The 20,657-nt window shown below is 40.4% G+C and overlaps 1 protein-coding gene across 4 annotated transcripts in view; it reads left to right on the top strand.

Moving 5' to 3' along the window:
• Nucleotides 1-20,421, top strand: part of LOC105095412 (ryanodine receptor 2-like) — a 40,727-nt gene extending 20,306 nt beyond the window's left edge. Inside the window, exons 6-11 of one of the 4 annotated variants that reach the window (XM_064481728.1) lie at nt 5,632-5,721; nt 6,974-7,121; nt 10,673-10,760; nt 13,766-13,852; nt 14,840-14,890; nt 19,307-20,421. The gene's annotated coding sequence lies outside the window, so the exon portion shown is untranslated. The other 3 variants (XM_064481730.1, XM_064481729.1, XM_064481731.1) reach the window with 3 other exon arrangements.
• The last annotated feature ends 236 nt before the right edge of the window (nt 20,422-20,657 follow it).

Genomic DNA, 20,657 nt, shown 5'->3' with positions numbered 1-20,657 from the left:
CAGGACTGGGCTGTATCCCAGGATAACTACATCTTCTTTCTTCTCTTTCTTCCTCAGTTGGTGGCTGTAGCGACTTTTCCATTTTAGGTATTACCAGGTATTGAACATAGGTTTCTGTGCTATACAGAAGAAATTAAAAAAAAAAAATCTCCTTTTACACATAGTGGCAAACATTTTTAAATCTCCCTTCCCACCCCATTTCCCTGGTAACCATTAGATTGTTTACTAAGTCTTCAAGTCTGTTCATGTTTTGTAGATGAGCTCATAGTGTTTTTTTTTTTTTTTTTTTAAGTTGCACATATAAGTGATACCATGATAGTTTTCTTTCTCTTTCTGGCTCAGTTCATTTAGAATAATGATCTCTGGGTCCATTCATGTTGCTGCAAATGGCATCATTTTATCCTTTTTTATGGCAGAGTAGTAGTCTATTGTATAAATATACCATGATTTCTTTATGCAGTCATCTGTTGCTTCATTCAGGTTGCTTCCATGTCTTGGCTGTTATATTATAGTGGGGTTATGAATACTGGGGTGCAGGTATCTTTTCGCACTGGAGTTCTGTCCAGATATATACCCAGAAGTGGGATTGTTGGATCACAGGGTAAGTCTATTTTTAGTGTTTTGAGGAATTTCCATACTGTTTTCCATAATGGTTACACCAAACTGCATTCCCAGCAGCAGTATAAGAGGGTTCCCTTTTCTCCACACCCTCTCCAGCATTTATCATTCATGAACTTTTGCATGATGGCTGTTTGGACTGGGGTTTTGTAGTTTTGATTTGCATTTCTATGATAATTAGTGATATTAAGCATTTTTTCATGTGTCTATTGATCATTTGTAGTTCTTCCTTGGAGAATTGCTTGTTTAGGTCTTCTGCCCATTTTTGGATTGGGCTGTTTGTGTTTTGTTATTAAGTTTTATGAGCTGTTTATATATTCTGGAAGTTTAGGCTTTGCCAGTTGAATTATTTATAATTATTTTCTCCCATTCTGTAGATTGTTGTTTTGTTTTGCTTATAGTTTCCTTTGGTATGCAAAAGCTTATAAGTTTAGTTAGGTCCTATTTGCTTATTTTTGCTTTTTTTGTTTGTTTTCTATTGCTTGGGTAGACTGCCATAGGAGAATGTTGCTGAGATATACATGAGGTAATGTTTTGCCTATGTTTTTTTCTAAGAGGTTTATAGTATCTTGTCTATATGTTTAAGTCTTTTAGCCATTTTTGAATTTATATTTGTGTATGGTGTGAGGGAGTAGTCTAACTTCATTGATTTGCATGCAGCTGTCCAGTTTTCCCTACACCGTTTGTTGAAGAGACTGTCTTTACTCCATTGTATATTCTTGCCTCCTTTGTCAAAGATTAATTGACCAGAAGTTTGTGGGTTTACTTTTGGGCTCTCCATTCGGTTCCATTGATCCGTATGTCTGTTTTTGTATGAATACCATGCTGTTTTGATTGTAGTTCTGTAGTATTGTGTGCAGTCTGGGAGGGTTATTCCTCCAGCTTCATTCTTTTTCTTCCATAATGCTTTGGTAATTCTGAATCTTTTATTATTCCATATAAATTTTAGGATGATTTGTTCTAATTCTGTGAAAAATGTCCTGGGTAATTTGATATTAATCTGATTAAATCTGTAGATTGCTTTGGGTAGTATGGCCATTTTAGCAATATTAATTCTTCCAATGCAAGAACATGGGATATATTTCCATTTCTTTAAGTCCTTTCTAATTTCCTTAGTCAGCGTTTTATAGGCCTTTGCAGATGTGTTTCACTTCCTTGGTCAGATTTATTCCTACGTATTTTATGTTTTTGGGTGGTTTTAAAAGGGATTATTACTTTCATGTAGAGAAATGCCACTCATTTCTGTATGTTGATGCTGTGTCCTGCTACCTTGCTGAATTCTTTCAGTAGCTCTTACAGTTTTCGTGCGGAGCCTTTAGGGTTTTCTGTGTATAGTACCATGTCATCCGCATAGAATTACAATTTTACCTCTTGTCTTCCAACTTGGATCCCTTTTCTTTCTTTTTGTTGTCTAATTGCTATTCTAGGATTTTTGATACTGTACTGAATAGAGCTGGTGAGAGTGAGCATCCTTGTCTTGTTCCAGATTTTAGTGGAAAGGCTTTCAGCTTTTCACCGTAGAGTATTATGCTGGCTATAGGTGTGTTACAAATAGCTTTTACTATGTTGAGATATGTTCCCTCTGGATCCACTTTGGTAATACCATGGGCTCAGTGCAGTCAGGGGGCTGGGAGGATGGTAGCAGCGGAGGCAGCAGCGACGGGAGGAGGGGGGCTGCCCCTTCCAAGCCAGTCATTTGCTCCCATCTCCCTGTGGCCTGGCCTGGCCTGGCCTGGGAGCGGCCTCTGCTACCCCAGGTTCACTCTAGGCAGGTCCCCAGGTCAGCCAGCTCCCAGGAGGTGGGTGTGGTGTAGTCAGGGAGCAGGAGGCAGCTGGGGGAGGGGGCCTGCCTTGGAGAAGCTGGCCTATTTGCTCCAGTCTCCCTTGCGGCCTGGCTTGGGGGTGGCCTCTGCTGCCACGGGGGGGGGGGGCGGGGGTCACCTGACCAGTACCAGCTGACCCCATCTCACCAACCTCCAGTAAGTAAACTGGGAAATATGTGTCCTGCCACCAGGGACAGCAAAGGGTGCCCACAAGCCAGGTGTTGGGGAGACAGGGAAGACTGGGGCAAATCCAAAGGCTTCCCCAGGGCAACCCTCCTCCCCGTGCCATTAGCTGTGTATTCTTGCTGGATTTTAAAATTTTGTCAATCTAGTGTATGTGTAATATTTCATTATCTTTTAAGTTTATGTATTCTTAATTATTCATGAGATTGGTAGCCTTGTTATGTTTGTTGGCCATTTAAATTTCCTTTCTGTGCTTGTTCAAGTCTTCTGCTCATTTTTCTGGTGGAATGTCTCTTGTCTTAACTGATCTGTAGGAGTTCTTTATGTAGCTGGATGTTAAGTCTTTTTGTCAGTGATACCTGTTGTAAATATTCTCTCTGGCTTTTTTCTATGGTTCTTTTTAATAAAAACTTTTTTTTCTCAAGTAGTCAAAATAATTTTTTCTTTCCGTATCAAAGGAAAAGTACTCCTTTATTATTATCTAGAAGTTTTTTTTTTTCCATCTTTAAATCTTACATCCATCTGAAAGCAGTTTTTGTATATGGTTTGAGGTGGAGAGTCATCTAATTTTAAAAAAATATGGATGCCTAGCTCCCCCAGCAGCAGTTATTTTGAAAGGTTGCCTTTCCCCATGCTCAGCAGTGTGGCCTTACCATGAGTGTAGCAAGGGTCTATATGCTTGGTCTGTTTTTCTGGGCCCTCTTCTGTTTGATTGATCTTCGTCTCTACATCAGTACCACACTGTCCTAAATATTGTTACTTTATTGATATCTTTAAGAGAGTATTGACTATTCTTGACCTTTGATACTTCCAAATACACTTTAGAATCAACTTGTCAAATTGCACCGCAAAACTTTTTTAACCTTCTGATTCTAATAGGGGTTGCACTGAATCCGTCATTCAATGTCAGTTTAAATTGACATCTTTACATCATGAGTCTTCTATTTAGTGACCATTTGGCATAACCCTTTATTCAGTTGTCTTTCTATAAAGTTTTTAAGTTTTCTCTGTGGAGATTTTTCATCTCTAGATTGTTAGGTTTACTGTCACAACTGTATATTTTTTTAGCACAGTAGTGCTATTGTTAATAATTAAAAATTTTTTATTTCTAACGTGTGCAATATTTACTATAAAATTTTTATGGAAGGCTTTTATTTCTAGTATGCTAACAGTTTTTCTCAAGAATAAATTTCATTACCTTTTCTCCCTTATATTTTCGTTATAAATTTTTTTAAACATTTTTTATTGATTCATAATCATTTTACAATGTGTCAAATTCCAGTGTTCACAATTTTTCAGTCATTCATGGACATATACACACTCATTGTCTCATTTTTTTCTCTGAATTATCATAACATTTTGTGTATATTTCCCGGTGCTATACAGTGTAATCTTGTTTATCTATTCTACAATTTTGAAATCCCAGTCTATCCCTTCCCACCCTCCACCCCCCTGGCAACCACAAGTCTGTATTCTCTGTCTATGAGCCTATTTCTGTCCTGTATTTACGCTTTGTTTTTGTTTGTTTGTTTTTGTTTTTGTGTTTTAGATTCCACATATGAGCGATCTCATATGGTATTTTTCTTTCTCTTTCTGGCTTACTTCACTTAGAATGACATTCTCCAGGAGCATCCATTTTGCTGCAAATGGCGTTATGTTGTCGTTATAAATTTTATTGATGTTAAAGCACCCTTGAACTCTGGATAACCGTAACTTGATCCTAGTATATTATCCTTTTTATACATTTTGTGTTTTGTTTTTATTTAGGATGTTTGTTTGTATCAGTGTTCACGATAAGATTGATCTGTGATTTTCCTTTTCTTTCTTATCTTCTGTTGGGTTTAGGTATCAGAATTTTGTTAGCCTTATACAGTGAGCTGAGGAAGTTTCCCTCTTTTCTGTTCTTTATGAGATTTAATGTTGGGAATAGTTCTTCCTTAAATGATTGCTAGGTCTTAGAGTGAAGCTATTTGGGCCTAGAGTGTTCCATATGGGAAGATTTTTGACTATTTGTTCAACTTCTTTAGTGGTTAAAAATCAGCGCAGCTTTTCCATTTCTTACATCAGCTTAGTAAATTATACTTTTCCAGGAATTTACCCATTCAGATTCTCAACATTAATTCATAATAGTTTCTTCTTAATGTCTGAAGATCAGTAGTAACATTTTCTTTATTTGTGATACTACCTTCTCTGTTTTGAGATGTATAAAGTGGTATAAACTAGTTATTTCTATCAGCTAATTATTATTCATCTACAAATACTATCATAAAATTACTAGATATGTCATAAGTTTTGCAGTCATAATAACTTATTTTTATTTGGTAATATAATATGTTGATCTGTAGGCAATCTTTGCATTTTAGCAATAGAATATGCAATTGAAAAGGTGTAACAGGGTCACAGAAACCAAGCACGAAAAGAGTTTCAAGAAGAAAAGAAGAGCCAGTGGTACTGAGGAAGGTTCAAAGAGAGGGCAGATTGGAGGTCTTAGATTCAACAGAAATTGGCCTTACCAAGAGCGGTCAACCTCTTAGAGTTACGACCTTAAGTTCCTTTCTTAAGACACTTCTGATTTCAAAATCCACCAGGCATCAGAAGTAAAATTTCAGAATTCTTAGCCAGAGAAATTGCAGCTATATTCCTTTTTTTCATTTGTTTAAAGTTAGGGCTCTAAGATCAAGGATGAAATTCCCTGAGGGGAGTTTGGGGAGGTGTTTTTTCCTTTTCATCCTGTAGGTGTCGTCACCTAAGTCCTGAATGTTTAGTGCTTTCATTTTCTAAGAATTCTGAATTATACCTTTTATATCAAAATCAGGTTTTTCACATGGTACTTTTAAAATTTTGCTAAATATGCCTTTAATTAAAATTGAGGCCCTGTGTTGAGGTCTCCTGAAAGGCAGTGTAGAAGCCCATGAAAATTTTGAAGGAGGTGATCATGCTTCACATCTGTGGAAATTCTATTTAAATTTAATGTTAAAGATCATTTCATCTTTGCCTTTCATTCCAGGAACTTGTGTCCCTGAAGCCTGGTAAAGCTGCAGAGCTGGTTGCTACTCACTTTTCTAAACAGATTGAAACAGTCCTTAAAAAACTTCAGGTAAATTTTGCACTCACCCTAGACATCATAACCACAGAGGCCCCCCCCATATCTTCTGCTGTAGTAGCTGCAACGGTATTCTCTTTGGGTTTCATGTAATTTATTCAGACTTCTGTCATCCTCACATTGTGTTAATGATGACTAGAATTTTTCTTGGAAAATCTTAATTGGAATATAGCTGTATTAATGTTGAATACTGAGATGCTCAGTTGGAAGTACTGTATGTATCATGCAGCTAGTATTCCACTCGTCACCACCACGGCATTGCTGGGAGAGTGCTTTGCTCACTACCTTTATGGCCACTGAGTGGTAGAGATAGGGAACAGGACGGTGACAGGGACACGTAGCACAACCCAGGGTCCCCACGTGGCAGTAATAGTAGTAGGAGACACGTACACAGGATGGAAACCACAGCAGTGAGTGGGAGGCAGCTGGCATAAGAGACAGAGATGCGGAGTTCATTCACTGACACGCTTCATTTTCCCACTACTGTGCCCCCCACCCCCCACCTCCCACAGTATGGTAGTCTCTGGGGGGCACAGATAAGTGTACATTGTTTTCTTTAATTTTTTCATAGGAGCTGAGAAGCACTTGTATAAGCACAGTACAGTGTTAAAAGCTCTACACCAGACATAGTAAAAAAGTGCTGCAGGAACAAGAGGAGAGAGGGATCGACTGTGTGAGAGAGTCAGACAGGAGTTCCTAGATACACACGAACTGGGCTTAAATAATTGGTATCAGTTGTCTAGGCAGAGAATTGGGCAGGAGTTCTAGATAAAGGGTCCTGGGTGTGCAGAGACTTAAAGGCACAAAGCGTCATGCATTTTCAGAGGATGACGTGGGGGCGATAGCAGAAGATGAAGCTATAAATATGTCGGGGGGAGAAGTTAGAAGTATAGAGACTGGAAAATAGGGTTTGGGGGCTTACAGTGAACAATTTAATATGTAAAGCTAAGAAATAATATACTGAATCTTCTGTGTGCTGGAGAATTACTAAGTGTTTTACGCAAGGGAACTATACCATTAGATTCAATTTATAGAAAGTTAACCCTGTAGTGTGAGTATGACTTAGAGGCGCCACCGCTGAATATTGTTACTGAAGATTGTTTTTCCACTTAAATGAGAAATACCATGCTTTAGAAGGTCTCTGATGTAATTTGCAGTTTTACCTGGCCAAAAAGCAGTCTTGGTAACGTACTTTTTACCTGTAGCTTTAATTATAGATGTGATTACATAATGCTTTTTGTTTTAGAGAAGATGTCGTTGTAAATCAAGAATTGCTGCAAACGTCTCCGTGTGTCGCAGAGCAGTTCACTGAGCTGTTGTGTCCGTTCAGCCCCAACCGGGTTATAGAGATGCTGCCAGGCCTTGAGTGCTGCCGCCTGGAAGAAAGCATTCAGGTGAGACCAATGGTGTAGAGGAGGCAAGAGTCAACTTCCCTTAATCATTCACCATTGTATAAATGAGCAAAGGGAGACTCATATTAAATTATCTGCTTAAGTTTATACCTGGTAAGTGCTAGCACCTGAGATTAAACCCAGACAGTCTGACTCCATGGTGCATGGGCTCCATTGCTGTGATAAAGTTCTTCTTTGTTTATTCCAGTAAAATCAGAAACAGCACGTGTCCATCATTGTTATTAGTCAAGGTTCGCAACCATTATAGCCAACTTGATAAATGTAGAAAAAGGAATACCATAAAAATACTAAGAACAAAACACACTCTAACTTGCAGGCACTGATGTCACATGGTCCTGCTGTGCCGGGACCTACAGGCTGAATGGCAGCCAGGAGCCTTAGCGCAGGTGTTGCCTGGATCCTCTTTTCCTCGTATTCTCCTGTTTCCAAATGAAAATGAATGTGTGCGCACACGCGCGCGTACCTGTGTGTATACGCATATACACGTGAACTCTAGTCTAGGAGAAGAGGTAGCACATTCCCTGTTTAAAATTTGTTTTTAAGCCTCCATCAGGTCTCCTTTCTTCTGCTGTGAGTACTCCTGAAACGGTAACCTGCGTTTTCCACATCCACCTCCTGAACTGCCGACACACTTAAAAAATTTTAATTATGAAATATTTCAAATGTATAGAAATGTACAGAACATCAGGTACATGTATACCCACCAACCCAATTTTATAAATGTGAACACTCTGCTGTACTGGCTTCTATCTTTGTTGTTTTGTTGTTTGTTTTAGAAATAAAGCACCCATTACCTGTTATGTCCCCCTGAGCTTGCACCCACGTGAAGTTGGGCAGTTTCTCCTTCCCATCCATGTTTTTAATTTTCCCTATATGTGCATTTACCTAAGGAACACAAGATACAGTTTTATATATTTTAAAAATTTGTATAATGATATACTGTATGTATCCAAATGCAAATTGTTTTTTATTAATTTTTATCTATCTTTATATGTATAGATCTAGTTCATTCATTTTAACCTTTATACAGTAGTCTATTGACTGACCACAACATTGTAAACTGACTATACTTCAATAAAAAAAGTAAATAAATAAAAGCAGTCTACTGACTGACCGGCCACAGTTCATGTATTTCCCTATTCGTGGACGTTCCGATTGTCTGCAGTCCTTGGCCATTACAAACTGCTCCATGGGACATCTTTGTGCATATCTCCTAGGTACTCAGGTGAGGTTTCTCTAAGTAATGTGCCTTAATATCCCCGGAAGTGGGATTCTTTAGACAGTAGAGTAGCTTAATTCCACTGGTTTTTGCCAAGTGATTTCTTAGTTGTTTCCATCCTCCTCATCCGTGTTTTTAGTTTGCTGTTTTTTCACATCCTTGCATGTTCCTAATATTTAGACATCTTACGTCTTTTTTTATTTGATGGAGCATGACACGTAGCCTTGTTGTTTTAGACTTTAATTTCTGCCAGTTCTGATGGTTCTCATTGATCACTCATGACACTTCGTCGCTTTCCATGTGTTCAATGACACTGGGTTTTCTTGTCCCTGAACTATCTGTTCACATCACTGGCCCGTTTTCCTAGTAAGGATTTGCCCTTTGCACTGATTTTTCAAAGTTCTTGTTATTTCTGGGTTTCTGATGCTAAGCGCTCTTTTATGTTGGAGGTGCCTCCTTCCATGCTGTTATGGCATATTTTTTAAATTCGTTTTCAGTGATTTCCATTTTAATTATCAGTATTTTCCTTTAAAGTTAAGTTTTTGTGTGTGTGACTTTTATTTCCATTCCTACTTTAATGGCATAAAGGATATCCTCTTATATGAGTTTTATAGTTTGGTTTTTTACATTTTATCTGGAATTTATTTTTGTAAACAGACCAAGAGAGGGATTTATATATTTTTTCCATGTGGATGACTGATGATCCACGTGTCATTTTGTCCTTTCTTCCCTTATTTTTAATGCCATATACCAAACTCCCAAATACACGTAGATGTTTCTGCGGATTCTGTTCTTTTTTGGTCATTTTTCTTTCCTTATACTAATACCACAGATTTTAATGAAAACAGCTTTAGAATAAGATTTACTAGTTGAAAGAAAATTCTTCCCTCGTCATTCTTTTTCTTTGAAACCCTTTGGCTGTTCTTGGCCTCTTACTATTTCATATCAGTTTAGGAATCACATTGTCACATACCTTTATAAATAATACATTTTCTAGGATTTTGATGAAGAAATGCATTGAATTTATAGATTCATTCCAGGAGAATTGACATTTTATGGTACTGTTTTCACATCCAGCACCATGGTTGCCTTTTAAAAATGCCCTTTGTGCTCTTTGGTGAGGCTTTGTCACTTTATATAACATCTTGTCTCTTGTGTATTTTCTTAAATTTGTTCCCAGATACTTAAGCTTCTTGTTAACATTCTAAAGAAAATTTTTTGAAATGACATTTTTTACTGATTACTTTTGGTGCATTTTACTAAGTTTAGCATGTTGTTTTATATCTAGCAACGAGGCTGAAGTATTTTTTCATTCAAATAGTGTCTAGATTTTTATTATGACCGTAATATTTTGTGAGAACCATGGTAGTTTTTTTCCTTTCCAATCTTATGCTTTTTTCAGTCTCCTGTCAGAGGTCTAGGAGCTCTGGGGTTTTACTGAAAAGAGGCAATGACAGTGTGCACTGTCGTTCCTGATTTAAAAGTGAATGTGCCTATCATTTTATATTAAATACGGCTTTTATTGTAGGATTTTAACAGCTTTTTTTTTTTTTTATTAAATTACAAAAGTTCCATTCCCAGTTTGGATTAGAGTGTTTTATATTGTTTTTATTTTTGTCAGGAACGGGTGCTGTGCTGCATTTTATCAAATGATTTTTTTCTCTATTTATTGAGATGATCACATATTTTCCTTCTTTGATCTGTTAACCTGTTAATGTGTTATTTGTGCTTCTCTTTTTCCTTAGTAAGAAAGTATTATTCTACTATATTAGTCTTTCCAAAGACTAACTGGGGATTTTTAAAAACCTCTGTTGTTTCTCTGTTGATTCTGTGACATTCTCTTCTGTACTACTTTTCTTTGTTTTATCGTAGCTTAATTGCTATTTCTCATTTACTCCCTAGAAACTTAGTTTATGAATTTTTATTGAGATCCCTCAAGCGAATGTGTAGTGGTTTCATTGTCATTTTGTTCTAAGTATTTTGTGTGTAGTTACACTGGTCAGTTTCTGGTGTATATTATTATTGTTTATATATTCATGTTACCTTTTGTGTCATGGATACGCATAATTCAGGTTCACAAACAACTTTTAAAATAAAAAGTAGAAAAAAATGAATGACCTTGGTTCAGTTAGAGTCCCAAATGGGCCACTCGAAGACTAGAAAGTCAAATATTTGCATGTTATACTGTAAAGTAACATACTTCTAAGGTTTGAATTCATTTTTTATTATCCAGAGTTTTTTTTTTTCATTCTTAATAGAATCTTCTGACTCCATGAAAAAGATCTGTGAAGGTTTGTCATTTCCTTTTTCCTAGATTACTCAGAAGTATCAGCTTCAAGAAGTCACTGCCTAACTATTTGAAAAGAAAGGAGATATTCATGGTGCCTTTTTTAATGCTAGAGGTAAGATTTTACTGTATGTGCTTTGTCATGTTTCTATCTAGCCCCCTATCCATTTTATCAGTCCCATCTTTTTTTATTTGATGTATAAAACTGTAAGTTTTCATCATTCCATCTTAATTTCTTATGTCTCAAAGTAAGTTGCAGACAGGGTACGTTTTATCTGTAAGTATTTCTATCACGTGTCATTAACTAGAGTTGCTTTTTTTGTGGCATTTTTTGGAGGTAAAATAACCATATGCAATGCACAAGTTTTAATTGTGGCATTTATTGAGTTTTAACAAATGCATACATCTGTGTAACCCTAGTCCCCAACAAAATAGAGATCACCTTCAACCCAGGAAGTCCCTTCACAGTCAGTCCCCACTTCCATCCCCCAGAGATAACCACACTTCCGATTTTTTTTCCATTGTGGATGAGTTTTGCCTGTTTTATTCATTCATATTAGTGGAGTCATTCAGTAGCTACTCTAGTAGAATTCTCCTTTCACTCAGCGTAATGGTTTTGAGGCTTATCTCTGTCACTGCACGTGTCACTCCTTGTGCCTGTTACTGCTGCGCAGTGTTTAACTGTAGGAAGACACCACCGCTTCGCCGTTCTCCTGGTGACTGACACCCGGGTTAGTTCCAGCTTCTGATTATTCCGAGCACAGTTGCTGTGACCACGCTTGTACGGAAATGCTCTCCTTCCCCTGCAGTTACTGCCAAGGAGTGGGGCTGGGATATCGCAGGGTAGGCATCGGTTCAGTTTTGTAAGCAATTAGCAGGCATTTTCCCAAAGTGATTGTGGCATTTCACGTTCCACCAGTGATGTATGAGAGTTGTGGTTGCTCTGCATTCTCGCCAACAATTTGTCCTATCAGTTCTTCAAAAATTTTTTTCTATTCAATTGTAAAATAACAAAATTTATTACCATTTCAGTGGCATTAAGTACATTCACATTGTTCTGCAGCCATCACCACCTTTCATCTCCAGATCTTTTTGAACTTCCCAAACTCATTAGGTAATTACTCCCATTCTTCCCTGCCCCTGGCAACCACCGTTCTACTTTAGACTCTATGTATTTGATTACTCTAGATACTTTGTGTAAGAGGAATCGAACAGTATTTGTATTTCTTTTTTTTTTTTTTGGTGGTGATAGGTAATTAGGTTTGTTTATCTATTTATTTTTAGAGAAGGTCCTGGAGATTGAACCCAGGGCATTGTGTACGCTAGGCGTGTGCTCTACCACTGGGCTATACCCTCCCCAGTATTTATCCTCTTTGTTTCTTGCTTATTGCACTTAAATCATAAGATCTTCAAGATTTATCCACGTTGTGGCACATAACAGAATTTCATTCATTTTTTAAAGCTAAGTAACACTCCATTTTATGTATACACCACATTTAGTTTTTACTTTCATCCATCCATGGACACTTGGGTTGCTCCCACCTTTTGACTCGTGTGAATAACGCTGTTACAAACATGAGTGTGCAAATACTTTTTGAGTCCTTACTTTCAATTTTTCGGGATATATACTGAGAAATGATACTGCTGGATTAAATGGTAATTGTATTTTTCATTGTCTCAGGGACCACCGTACCATTTTGCATAATGGCTGCATCACTTTACATTCTCACCGGCAGTGCACCAGGGTTTCAGCTTCTCCACATCCTCACCAACACATGTTGTTTCCTGTTTTCTTGACGGTAGCCATCGTCGTGGGTGTGAAGTGTTACGTATCAGTTTTTAAACACTGTCACCTAGCTGGGAACAGATTACGGGTGTCCTATTTTTAATTAAAAAAAATGGTTCCTATTGGCTTCTTGTTTTTTTCTAGCCGTATGATTGTGAAACAGGCCAGGAACACTATTCCACAGAGCATTTGTGTAGGCTCTTACCCTCTTTTAGTCTCTGCATCACCCCGACATCTCTTTTTTCCCTTGTAATTTATGTGTAGATGACACCATGAACCTAATTTTGAAGCGTAAGTAAAAGTACCTGTGGCATGGATAGGGAGTGGAGAAGCAGGAGGTCCTCCCAGGGAGTGAGATGGCCATTTGCAAAGGCACAGGGATGTGAAGAAATGCGAGCTTGTAGGAGAGGAACCGGCAGCCCTACGGGGGCACAACTGTCCATGTATAGGCAGGTGAGGCTAGAGACAGAAGTTAGGTCCAGATTTGGAAAGATTTTGTAAGACATGCTATAAAGAAATAGGACTGGTAATGATTTCACACAGAATCAACTGAAGGTTTTTAAACAAGGAGCTGATGTGATACTATGTTTCATAAAGACTGCTCTGTGGACCCAAGGAGGATCTATGAGAGGAGGGTGGAGGAGGAGGGAACACCAGAAGCAGGGAGCACTTGGGGGGGGTACTGCAGTAGTACAGGTGTGACTCAGTGAGGACGTGAGCTGGGCGTGGCAGTGGTCGTGGAGTGAGAGGAGGTGGATTTGAAAACTTACTGATCATTTGAATGTGGTACGGGGTGAAGGAGAGGGGATTAATGATGACTCTGAACTTCAGGTTGACATGAGCCTGTGAGGAACCTCAGGGAAAGGAGCAGATTTGGGTAGAAGGGGTAGATGAAGATCAGCTTCAGCTTGTAGTAAGCCTTTGGAACATCAGTTCAGGGGGTGTAAGAATCCAGAATTCAGCAGAGTAGGGGATCCTGCAGCTGCGTGTTGAGGAGAGGCCACACCCGAGGCTGTGCACTATGCTGTCGCGATAGACCTGTCATGTCCTTTTTATTCCCACCCATCCCTCTTTCTCATAACCCAGTATGAATTTTATTCCCTTACTGTAAGTTTGGATTAATCCTAATCTTCATTTCTTTGCCTAAAGAATGTCATGATTGACTGTGGTGGCACAACGGAAGCGAAAGTGGGGCACAATTTGGTATTTTGAATCTGTTCCAGTGCAACTAGTGATGCTTTCTGTATACAGAGCAAGTCTCATCTAAATGACAGAGATCACTCTTAATAACTTTGTTGTTTCTTGGGTTTTATCTTTAAAATATGTTAACTCAGATATTGATGGATGGGAGAGATGAAGTGTTCCTTTCACCTCCTAGAGACTGCAAAGCAAGCTTCCAGAGAGAACACATCAAGATGAACGTAAGTTCTTGAGTATAATTGACAATTTGTTTTTCCGTGGACCCCATGTTTTAAAAAATGTTGAATGATAACTGTATCTGTTAAATAGTAATTACATTGACCTGCATAATTACTGTTTATCCACTTTAATAGTGATCCCAATTTTGTCTTTATTTTCAAGGGCTTCTAGTAGGAAGTGAAAGAAACCGTTGTGATTTTGTGCTGCTAATTGTCAGGAGAGGTCGTTGTACAGGAACTTAGGTGCTTTTCACTGATCCTGATGAATTTTTTGGCTATGTTTTTGTACTTGTGTTTTGGTTATTATAAATGAGGTACCTACTAACACCCTAAAAATTACTATAATGTGCTGAACAACAGCAAAGTGGGCTTCTAGTCAGTAAGTAGTAGCCAGTTTTTCTGTGTTGAATTTATATAATTTTAGCACAATGCAGCAAAGTTTGACAGTTTAGAATTTTAAGTCTTTGTCACAGATATATAATTTCCATGACATTACTTGATAGTAAAAAATTACTGATTTTATAAAATTGTGGTACAATATACATAACATAAAATTCACTATTGTAGCCATTTTTAAATATTCAGTTCAGTGGCAATAAGTACATTCACATTGTTGTGCGATCCACCACCATCCATCTCCAGAACCATGTCAGCTTCCCAAGCTGAAACTCTGTACCCGTTAGACGGTTACTCCCCATCCCTCCTCCCAACTCAGCCCCATTAAGCATTCTCCTTTCTAGATTTGATTATTCTATGTATCTTGTATAAGTGGAGTCAAGCCACATTTGTCCCTTTTTGTCTAGCTTACTACATTTAGTATTACGTCTTCAACATTGGTCCATGTTGTGGCACATGTCAGAATTTCATCCTTTTTGTTTTTTTAAATGGAATGATAGCCAGTTTACAATATTGTGTCAGTTTCTGGCAAATAGCGTAATGTTTCAGTCATACATATACATAGATTATTTTTCATATTCTTTTTCATTATAGATTACTACAAGATACTGAATATAGCTCCCTGTGCTCTACAGAAGAATCTTGGTATTTATTCTATTTATCGAGTAGTTAGTATCTGCAAGTCTCAGACTCCCAGTTTATCCCTTCCCACCCCTTTTCCCCCTTGGCAACCATAAATGTGTTTTCTGTCTGTGTGTCTTTTTCTGTTTTGTAAATAAGTTCATTTTTGTAAATGAATTTCATTCATTTTTAAGGTTAAATAATAATCCATTTTATGTATATACCACATTTTGTTTATCCATTCATTCATCCATCCGTGGGTTGCTTCCACCTTTTGACTATTGTGAATAATACTGTTAGGAACATGAGTGTGCAAATATCTTTTTGAGTCCCTGCTTTCAATTCTTCTGGGTATACACCGAGAAGTGGGATTGCTGGATTAAGTGGTAATTCTATTTTTAAATTTTTTAAGGAACACCATATCGTTTTCCATAGTGGTGTATCATTTTACATTCTTGCCAGCGGTGCACAAAGGGTTGCAAGGCTCTACGTCTTCACTGACCCTTGTCGTAGTCTGTTTTCTTGATCGTGCCCAGCCTAGTGGGCGTGCGGTAGCATCTCAGTGTAGTTTTGATAGGCATTTCCCTAATGATTAGTGATGCTGAGCATCTTTTCTTGGCCTTACTGGCCATTTGTATGTCGTCTTTGGAGAAATGTCCATTAAAATCGTTTGCCCGCTTTTGAATTGGATTGTTTTCCTATGACTTGATGTTTTCCAATAGCCCTCCTGAGGTTCAGAGAATCACTTGGTAGGTGATTTTTGGATTGTTTTACCCTTTTAACACACTGACGCATTTCTTGGACTCCTTAGCCAACACATTCCTTTAAATACCTTTACCCTAATTCTGTGTAGATTATTTGTTTCTGGAACTTCCATAAACGCTTGGCTTTTTCATATTTAATTCAGCTAAACCTTAATTACTATTTTTGTAGTGTCAGTATGTGTTCAGCCAATTTGGCTGTTAGGTTTGTTGCATTTATTGCATTTTTATTTTTCAATTTATTGTTATGAAAGTAATTTCTGCAGACATTACATGAAAGATTGAGGAAAACGTAGGAAGAATGCTTCCCCAAGATCACTATAGTGATTTGTGGGTAATATGTCTGGAGAAGTCAGTTCGTTGAATTCCAGTGAAGATAAATTTCTCAGTAATATTCTCGTTATTACCATTTACTGTCAGATCCAATTCTGACTGTACACTTTAGAGTTCTGGAGTATTTGCTTATTACAGGACACTGTCCTAGTTCCTAAAGGTTACACACAGATGGCTAAAACACAGTCATCACCCAAAGAACTGCAGTCTCTTGAAGGAGACAGATAATGTAAATTAAAACTTCTAATGCAGGTAGAATTGTGTTTTACAGTAAAAAGAGGTACAGTAAGAGTGGCAAAGGATTGTGGGAAATTAGGGAATTATTTGTAACTGATGGATCAGAGGTACTTTCATGGAAGATGTGACTAAGACTGGAATGATGAATAGGAATTTGAGAGGCAGAAGCAAGGGAAGTGTCCTGTAGGCTGAGGGGAATATGATTGTGAAAGCACCTGGCTGGTCCCCTCGGAGCAGGAGATGACCCAGTGATACAGAAGTGGGAGGTGAGAAGGTGTAGCGGAATGTTTCCTGTGTTTACTTAGGGTCAGAGGTTGGCTGACATTCTGCTTTTAAAAAAATAGGCGTCTTTGATGGCTTTTGTGAGTGAGACTGATGTGTTTGGCTTTGTGTTGAAGAGAGCTCTAGTATTGGTATAAAAGGGAATGAGGAAGGCAAGATTTGGACAGTGTAACGAAGGGGCGGCTGCTGGAGTGCAGTCGAGGTGTGGAAGGGCCCCCGGGGTGAAAGGAGTGGGCGTATGAGAACACGGTGGTAGAAGTAACAGCATGAACAGTTTGTCTGAACATGCGGGTGAGGGGCAGACAGGAAGGCGACAAAGATGGCGGAGATTTATAAACTGGCTGACTTAAAGTGTTAACCTGTTAATATGTTATGTGTGCTTCTCTTTTTTCTTAGTAGGAAAGTACTATTCTACTTTATTAATCTTTTCAGAGACGAATTGAGGATTTTTTAAAACTTCTGTCTCTCGTTTCTTTCTACGACATTCTTTTCTGTACTACTTTTGTTTTATCGTAGTTTAGTTGGTATTTCTTGTTTTCTCACTAGATACTCTCAGCTTATGAATTTTTATTGAGGTTCCACAAGCTAATGTGTAGTGGTGTCATTGTCATTTTGTTCTAAATATTTTGTGTATAGTTATGCTTGTCAGTTTCTGGTGTATACTATTATTGTTTACATGTTCATGTTACCTTCTGTGTCATGGATACACATAATTCAGGTGCATAACAACCTATAAAAAAGTGGAAAAAAATGGTGACCTTGGTTCATTTAGTGTCCCAAATGGGCCACTCCAAGACTGGAAAGTCAGATGTTTGCACATGATACTGTAAAGTAGCGTACTACTAGGGTTTGAATTCATTGTTTATTATCAAGCTTTTTTTTCCATCTTACCAGGATCTTGAGACTCCAGGAACAGGATTTGTGAAGGTTTATCTTTTATTTCCTAGATTACCCGGAAGTATCATTTTCTTGAAGTCACTGCCTTTCTATTAGAAAAGAAAGGAGATGTTCATGGTGCCTTCTTAACCAGGAGGCCACCCATGCCCAGCTCCTGCTGTGCCTAGAAGGCCTGTCAGGAAGGACACCAGGAGGGGACTGCAGAACAGTGACCGACCTTGGGTCACTGCTGGGCCCAGGCAACAAGAAGCAACGAGTCCCTGTGGGCAGGAGGCCGGCATGTGCACGGACAGCAGAGCAGAGGTGCTGGCACCAGGAGTCCGGGTGGGCACTGGGGTGCAGACTTCAGTCTCCCTTCTCCACCCACTGGCCTAGCTCTGCGTGGGGCGATGGCCAGCCAGGGGCTTTAGGAAGGATGGAAAAAGTGAAGTTAGAGGTAGAAGGAACTTCCCAGGGTTCACGTGGGGTTGAGTCCAGGGTGGGCGGTGCTGGCTTCCTGAGGCCAGGACAGCTCTGCTGCATCCCCGCTCACCCGGGCCAGGAGCGCCCCCCCTCCCGGTGTGAGCGGTTGGCACACGGCCAGCACCCTCTCCTTGAGCAGGGCAGGTCACCCCAGGGTCACGAGATTGGGGTCAGTCTGTGAGTTCAGGGGTGGGTACTCCTGCCTCCTCACTGTGACCCTGTCTGAGCCTCAGTTCTTCACCTTGAGATGGAGGGAGGGTAACAGTGCCGGCCTGGCCAAGGCAGGAGGCAGAGGTGGGTCCAGGCTTTAGCTCCAGGAGAGTCTGGAGGGGTTAAGGGAGGAAGGGAGCTTCCTGGCAGGAGTGCAGGTGGGAGACTGAAGGGGCACCTGAGGGGCCATGTGACAGGCAGCAGGGTGGGTGGGGCAGAGAGGAGGCAGTTGGATGTCAAAGTCACAGCCAGAGACTGAGGTCTGACCCCACCCTCATCCTCCAAAGAATAGGTCACTCTTGATGTGAGGAGGCAGAGGTGGGAGGGGTCTCTGCACTGACATGGGCTCAGGTTCAGAGAGTGGGGCTGCAGGGAGGCTGGGAGATGCCTGGAATGAACTTTCTTCTCTGCCCCACTGTCCTGCATCCCCTCTGGCTGGGTTTGTAGATCCTTCCCTGAAAGATGGGATTGGGGAGGGGTGAGTTCAGAGAGGCCACAGAGGCCCAGAATGGTAATGACCCCCATGGCCACCATGGGGCGTTTAGGCAGGCCCAGAGCCCGTGGGGCCATGCCAGTCTGTCTGTCCAGATGGGCACAGCCGAGGCTACTGTTGCCTGTGGCCCTGGCTGGGGCTGCCCACTGTTCCCACCCAGGCCTAGGTGGGAGAGGGCGTACCGGGCCCCTGACTTCCTGTCACCCTTTGAAATGTGAGGGCTTGGCTTCTCTGTTTCATTCAACAGGAAGTGGTCAGAGTAGTTGAAATCCCTTTTCTCTCCCAGTCTGCACATTTAGGTTCCAACCTAGTCTTTGTCCCTGAAAGATCAGCATGTAACCGTAGGTCTGAGTGGAGCACTGTTTTTTTTTTTAACATTTTTTTATTGAGTTATAGTCAGTTTACAATGTGTCAATTTCCAATGTAGAGCACAATTTTTCACTACACATGAACATACATATTCATTGTCACATTCTTTTTTGTTCTGAGCTACCATAAGATCTTGTATATATTTCCCTGTGCTATATAGTATATTCTTGTTTATGTATTCTGCATATGCCTGTCAGTATCTGCAAATTTTGAACTACTAGTCTGTCCCTTCCCACACCCCACCCCTTGGCAACCACAAATTTGTATTCTATGTCTATGAGTCTGTTACTGTTTTGTATTTATATGTGTATATATATATATATATTTTTTTTAAGACTCCACATATGAGCGATTTTATATGGTATTTTTCTTCCTCTTTCTGGCTTACTTCCCCAGGAGAGAGAGGGCTAGACGAGGAGAGGCAGGCCCAGGAGAGGGCAGGCCCAGGAGAGAGGGCAGGCCATGTGAGGGGAGGCCAAGGAGATAGTGGGCAGGACCAGGAGAGGGAAGGACCAGAAGAGGGCAGGCCCAGGGGTGGGCAAACCCGAGGGCAGACCCAGGTGAGGGCAGGCCCAGGAGAGGGCTGGCCCAGGTGAGGGCAGGTACAGGAGAAGTCCTATTAGACTTCCAAGAGATGACGTTGAGAGGCAATGGGTATTTGAGTCTGGAATACAGGAGGGAGGTCTAGATTGGAAATAGCAGTTTGGAAGTTGTCAACTTCTAGAGAATACATAAAGCCCTAAGGCTGATGGGGGCAGCAGCAGAAAGTAGTAGAGGCCAGAAGACAGCCTCAGGGGTGCTGTGTGCCAGCATTCAGGGGCTGGGACTGAGAAGACCGGCCAGGGCCGTGGGAGGAAACCAGAGCAGCCTGAGGCCTGGGAAGCCCCGTGAGGAAAGGGCTTGAGGAAGTCGGGGAGAGCAGCGGTGGGAAGTGTGGCTGCCGGGCCGTGCAAGGAGAGGACAGAGTTCCCCGTGGAGTCAGCACCTGGTGGGTGGTGGGTGACCCTGTCATGAGCAGTTGCAGTCAGTGGACATGCTTGCTTGGATGGAAAATGAGAGGAATCAGAGGAAGCGAATGGGAACAGCTCCTTTGCAGGGGCAGGAGGCGTGTGTGCCGGAGAGCAGAGAGATGGGGCCACAGCTGGAGGGTGAACGCATCTTTTTTTTTTAAGATGAGGGAAATAACAGTGTATGCTAATAGAAAAGATAGGTTAAAAGGGTAAATTAGTAACACCACATTCACTTAGGTCAGGGGAGTTGCAGGTGAGGGCAGGTATGGGCACAGAAATGCCCCTGAGAGAGTCAGCTTCAAAACAATTGCCAGGTCCAGTCCACTCAAGACCAGCTCCCAGGAGGGTCAGCCACTTAGGAACTCTACCGCCCCCTGCAGTTTTGATCCTGGCAGGGCCAGAAACCATAATTAGCCAGCTGAGGGAGGAAGGATGGAGTTAGGCAGAAGAGGCCTGCCCTGCCTTCCACTCCTCCTGCCAGTGGTCAGCCAGCAGCATGGCCTTGCTGAGTAACTGATGTGGTGTTTTCATAGTTATGTGGTTAAAAAGTTCTCAAATGTTATACCATGCTCCCAAATAAGCCTTGGATTGATTCAAGATTTAATTGGTGGAAATAAAAGAAAATAAATAAAATAAAGAGAAGAAAGCGTGTAAACATAAGGGTGAGCCACAGAGCAGGGTCAGCAGGCGTGCGGAAACACGTTTTCATTTCATCGAGAGAGTGTGGTGGTTTCTCA

This window comes from Camelus dromedarius, chromosome 33 (genome assembly GCF_036321535.1).
Source record: "Camelus dromedarius isolate mCamDro1 chromosome 33, mCamDro1.pat, whole genome shotgun sequence".
Lineage (NCBI taxonomy): Eukaryota > Metazoa > Chordata > Mammalia > Artiodactyla > Camelidae > Camelus > Camelus dromedarius.
Note: the sequence above shows the minus strand (reverse complement) of the source record. Positions and strands in the feature narration are given on the sequence as shown.